The sequence below is a fragment of the Indicator indicator genome, chromosome 28 (genome assembly GCF_027791375.1).
Source record: "Indicator indicator isolate 239-I01 chromosome 28, UM_Iind_1.1, whole genome shotgun sequence".
NCBI lineage: Eukaryota > Metazoa > Chordata > Aves > Piciformes > Indicatoridae > Indicator > Indicator indicator.
In genome coordinates this window covers 4105756-4111755 of record NC_072037.1, presented here as the reverse complement: position 1 = coordinate 4111755, position 6000 = coordinate 4105756, and positions in this window count along the sequence as shown.

Sequence of the window (6000 nt, the reverse complement as noted above, 5' to 3'; positions counted from 1 at the left end):
CACACACATACTCTTTATGTCTGTCCTTTAATCAAAAAAATCCAAGAAGGAACCTTTGTGAAATTACCTTTTTCTTTTCTACTTGGGGCTGTTTGCTTTCATCTATGGGAAGGGAAAATTGAGGTTGTAGCACTTGAGCAGCAGCTTAGTGCAAAGTGTAAGTAGATACCATCAGATTTGTAGGAAAGACATAAACAGGAGCGTGATTCACCCATGTAGCTTCTCCAAGGCAACTCAGCAGCAGGTTTCTTTTGGCAAGTTTGAAATCCCCTTGTCTACTCAGCACAAAAACAATGGCAAACTGTTTGTCACAATGACTCCTAAACAAAGAAAACAAAGTGAATGATAACCAGGGATGGGAGAAAAGGCGATGAATTGGAAGTTGTAAGTTGCATACTCCTACAGAAAGAGGAGGACAATCCCATTTGACATGCCTGCAGACACAGAAGGCAGGAGCAGGAATCACAGTTTATAAAACACTGAGATTTTCAAAGATGCTTCATGCCTCAAAATTCACTGCTAATAATTTTCTTCAGTGGACATCATGAGGGTGAGAAGCGAAGGGCTCAGATGCAAAGCTGACTGCAGGCAAAGTGATTTCAGACACAGAACACTAACTCATAAAGCAATCTTTTCTTTCCCCACCCTACCCCTCCAAATCTATATCCATGACAGTACCTTTGAAGGTCGTTAATATAAAGTAGGTCAAGTGCTTCTGACAGATGTATGGTTTTCAAGTGGGCACTGCGTCTCTCTGTGCATCTTTGTTTCTGCTTCATGAACATTGTGTTACACAGTTGTAAAGCACGATGCATTGTAATTTTTAACAATAGGATTAAAAATTACTTGGCCTGTAAGTGCTTTGGAGCAGGGGACATCTCTTCAGCATTTGTACAGTGCCAAGTACAATGGGGGTCTTGTCCGTGGTGGAAGCCCCTCGGAGCTACAACGCTAATAAATTTTAATGTCTTATAGAAGTCCAGGTTTCAGAAACATCAAACACCTGCAGCTTCCATCAGCACAACGGGACAGTGTGTTATTAATTATTCCTCATGCCTAAAATGCTTCAGCTGCCCAATCAGGCAGCAGAAACGATCCCACGTCACTTGGACGTCCAACCACCCCACGGGCGGTGGCAATAGAAAACAGATTGGGGCCTGAAGCCTGACCTCTCTGAGCTGCCTCCGAGTAATTGCAAAACAACAATCACTCTGAAAGCAGTGATTTCAGAGCAGGGTTGATCTGCCACCACTTAGCAACTAGAAAGGCATTAAGTTGTTAATCCTGTTTGCAAGGAGAGTTTGAGCCAATTCTAGTCTTGAGCATTCAGGACTCTCAAAAACAGCGCAGAGATTCCTGCCAAGCTGCAGCTTGGCTAATTTCATCCTTACATCCCCACCTCACAACTTCATTATTTGTAGTAAGTCAAATGCTGAGCTGGAAGAAGTCAGAGCAGATTCATTTGTCTGTGGAAATACACTAATTTTTACCAGCTGAAGATTAGCACCAGAAGCCTTTGCTCTCTGCAATAAACCTTAACTACACGAAAAATTACTTAAATTAACAGACCCATTGCTGGCTTTTTTAAAAACATAAAATATTTATCACTTCTTTTCTTCTGCACTTTCAGAAAACCTGAAGTGTTTCCACTGAGCTAAAGCTCACATCCCACTTTTCCCCCTGGATATCATCATTCACAGCCCAGCAGAGCTGGCACATGGGCTGCAAGTCACGGAGGTGACTTGGAAACACACAGGCTGAAAGAAACTTGCTATGTGGTAGTGCTCTCTCTTCTACAAGCAGTATCACATTTCAGCCTGCTTCAGCTAAAGCCTGCAAAATAGCAGACCCAACAGTTTCTGTGGCTCCAAGTTGTTAAGCAAGCCACAGTTCCAGGTAAATAGTGGCATTAAAAGGAATTAGAAAGAGCACGTGAGAATGAAATGAATAGGAAGAAAGGCCTGGATGGGCAGTAAGTGGGAAAGGAATCACATGTTTGACTCCAGACACTTTCTGGTAATTTCTCATTGAATTTTCTTCCTTTCTTGAGCACTAAAAAATACCTCTTAAAGCACGGGTCTCTCTTGGCAAGCTTCTTTGTTGTATATCTATCTCAAAATGTCTTTGCTGTTTCTATAGAATATACAATCAGTGACCAAAAAAAAAAAAAAAAAAAAAAAATTTCTTGCCCAGTGCTAAGATACTGCTGAGAGCAGAGAACTCTGTACCAGGACAGAAAACACTCTTTATGGCTTTCAGCTTTATCTTACTCTGGTGTTTTATATCTTGCGGTATAGGGAAGGGTTTGCAACCTCCTGCATTTAAAGTGGGTAAAGGGAAAGTGCAAATCACTCCAGATCTCTGAATATGCAACTGAGTACAACAGAATCAGAAGCTTGCTGGAAGTGCTGAGTTGGAAGAGGTGATTCACCTTCTCACAGACAGCAGCCTCGAGGTAGTAGTGTAGGTTAAGTCTGCTCTGCACAGAGGGGCTGGAGCCTATTCTAACACACAAGGGACCTGAACTTCTGTTCCTTGTGGTGTAGGTCAAGCACTGCTGCCTATTAGGCTCCAACAAACTTTGACAGTGTCAAGAAACAAAAGATGAGTCCAAGGATTCCACTAATCTATGAACAATGTGACTCATCTGAAGGCCTCCTACACATTCTGGACAAAAATTTTGAGCAGTAATAAATAAATCAGAAAAATACACCCAAAGCTGTAAGGTATAGATAGTAGTGGCAAGAACAAACAATAATGCCAAGGTACTACTAAGCAACAGCATTCTCTCAATCACAATGTATTCTCTGCTTTAAATACACCACCTCCAGATGTTAACACAACTTTTGGTTATTATTAATGCCATTATCACTTTAGAACACACTGTTTCAGAGAACTAAGTCTTTGCTCAGGTAGATGTTCCATACAGCTTGTGATTCAGTGACACAGCACCGATCATTAGGCTCACATAAGTAAAACAACTGAATATTCACCCAACCCTCCTGCCATTCCTGGCTGCCAACTTGGACTACAAGATGTTCACAAGCAGCCTTTAAGCTGCCTTTCAGTGCCTGCCCAGCCTCTTGTACCAGGAATGCCACAAGAACGAAGGCAGCTGGCAAATCTGAAAAGCAGCAGAGAAAACAGAAAATAAAACAACTAACCACAGTTTTGTGAACCTCAAACAATCTGAACAGAAAACAAAAGAGGAATTTTGGATTAGCCTTATTGTGTTACATCCATGCTGATTCTCTGACTCTACACCAAAGCTAATGCTACCCCTAGTGCCAAACCATACTGTACTGCAGTTCAGTGGCTCAGCAGAGCACATCAAATTCTGGGAGCCCCAGACATGGCAAACTTGAGGAAGCTGCCTAACATACCTTAATCCCTGGATGAGGAAACAGGATGAATCCCCAACCCCAGGAAAAATGTGAACTTTCACCCTTGAGAAGGAATTCCCTTTAACGTAAAGCCTGTAGGGAGAGTCCTCCACCCCAATTCCTGGATGCTGGCAATGGGCTGAGGGCCAGCACATGCCCTGTCATGGCCTTTAGATGGTCAGCATGGGAAATGACTAATGGAAAGCACCATTTTTGGCTTCTCTCAAAAGCAGCTAAGAATAACAAACATAGCAGCTATGTCAATCCACGATTCTGACTAGAGTAAGAACCCCCCAGAGGGTAATAAAACACAAAACTGTGGGGACAGATCAAGTGGATTCCCCTAACGACATGCCCATTCCTCCTTGGAAATTCTCCTTTTCCAGCAACAAGAGTCCCAGGGTAAACATGACACTTGTTACAGTGGCATCCCTCCCTGTTGAAAACAGACACATTCCTGTGATTCCCTCAAGGAAACAGAGAAAAAAATAAACACACATGAGACACCAGCACTCAGGGCCAAAGGGAAGATAACCAGAATGGGGTATTTGTAAAGAAAAATATATAGGGAAAAGGACTTTGCCTCTCACCTAAAGCATCCCTAAGAAAGATGGCTGCCAGGTAGGTCCTATAGTCTTCCTATAATGGAGTTACAAAATATGAAGTAAAAGCTACCGAAGAAAAAAAAGGATACCAAGGAAAAACCTCCAGGTACTAGGAATAAGCTCTGGGCTTTGACCAGTTCACTGCAGAGGTGAGCATGGCTGAGTAGATACAGAGAACTCCTTTTATCTTGCACCTAGGTGATTCCAACACACAGGTCCTGCAGGCTCAGTAGAACTGCTGTGAGCCAGGACAGTATCAGTGGAAAAGGAAGGGGCAAAACAATGCCTCTGCCCCACCAAAAGCCATGGACAGCATCACACAACGTAGCTTTAAGCTAATATGGCCAAGCATAATTTCCTTCCCTGAGCAGTAACTTCTCAATCCAACCACAACTCCTCACTCTGGTTTGAACACAAAATGAAATTCCTGCTCAGCACCAGTAAGAGTCTCTATTCAGGATCCAAAGCAACAGCCTCCCAGTGTTCACCCTGTGCCAGCACACCCCAAGGTGATGGTCACTCGTTCACTTTCACACCACAGCACAGTCTTCACCCATGATTTGCACAAGGCAGTGTTGGTCCAGCTCCTCCGTGGCCTAAAGAAAGTTCATTCTTGTGATGACAGATCACACAGGCACATCACAGAGTGGGACATGCTGCTGTACACAATACACCATGTCCTTCTGCCCCACCTAAAGAGCACATCACAGAGAAAACAAGCTCCCAGACAAGCTCATCTAGTTGAATACATCCCTGCTCATTGCAGTGGTTGGACTAGATGACATTTCAAGGTCCTTTCCAACCCAAACTGTTCTATGATTCTGTATCACCAAAAGCATATTTGTCACCAGGCTAGAAAATGAGTGTCTGTTACTTGAAGATAAGTATTTCAGAAAAGCCAATAAAAGCAGCATGTATGTAAGATGCAAGATAAGCACCTTCAGCTCTAGGAAATTTGAAAGCTGAGGTGGGAGCTATACCCAGCCACAACAGTGCACACACCAAGCACCATGAGCTCTGCAGCGAGGCTGCTGGGAGGCAACTTCAGCAGCAGGATGGATCAGCTTCCCCTCCTTGTTCTGTAGATTCCTTCACACTGTGAACACTACCATTGTATTTTAGCTTGTTAAAAGAGTGATTCTGAATGAATGCATCTTTTCTAAGAGTATTTTTCCCCACTTCAGCTGGAGTAGGGGATGGGGAAGGACATCTTTCCAAGCGTTGTTAATTGCAGCTCCCCTTCACAATGGAAAGCAGGGCTTCTCATTTCCTACCACACACAGCACCAAGCTTATCTGCTTTGCAAAGAGGAACAGCTGAGTCAGCTCTGCTGGGATTCAGCCCTCTAGGCTTAAACATCATGAGTGCTTCCATCTCCCTCATTATCTAAAACAATTAGCAGGGAGAAGAGAAAGCTGCATTAGAGCTGGCAGTTTCCTATTGTCATCCCCTGGTACAACATCACTCACAACTGCCTGAGTTTCAGTGAGCTGATCTTAAGCCACAGATATTGGATCCAGACACTGATTCATATTGCTATCAATTCCCCTAGCTTGAAGCTGCTCAGGGTAAGTGATGCAGTTCAGACACATCAATAAAGAAGCCCTGAAAGACAGTGCCTTGTTTCAGATCTCTCTGATGTTCTGGAGAGGTGCTTTCTCCTCTACTCCAGTTAGGTTCCTCTCTAACACACTTCCATCAGCACACAATCAGACCAAGACAATCACAAATTCAGTACTTTCACACCTGAAAAGCACCCAGATTCCAAGGAGAAAAGGCCCAGCTACAATTCCAAAGCAGCTCAGGGAACAGGACAAGCAACAGGACAAGTGTTCAAGAGGCATTTGCCCTCTTCTGTTTAGCACGCATCAGGTTCACTTAGAAAGCTCTGTACCAAAGAACAATTGAGGCTACATTCTAGTAGCCTTAATTAAGTATATGTTTAGGATCTGTTTAGGGGCCTTGATGCTTTGATAAAAAGTGAATTTTAATCCCATTTAGAGCAATAAAAC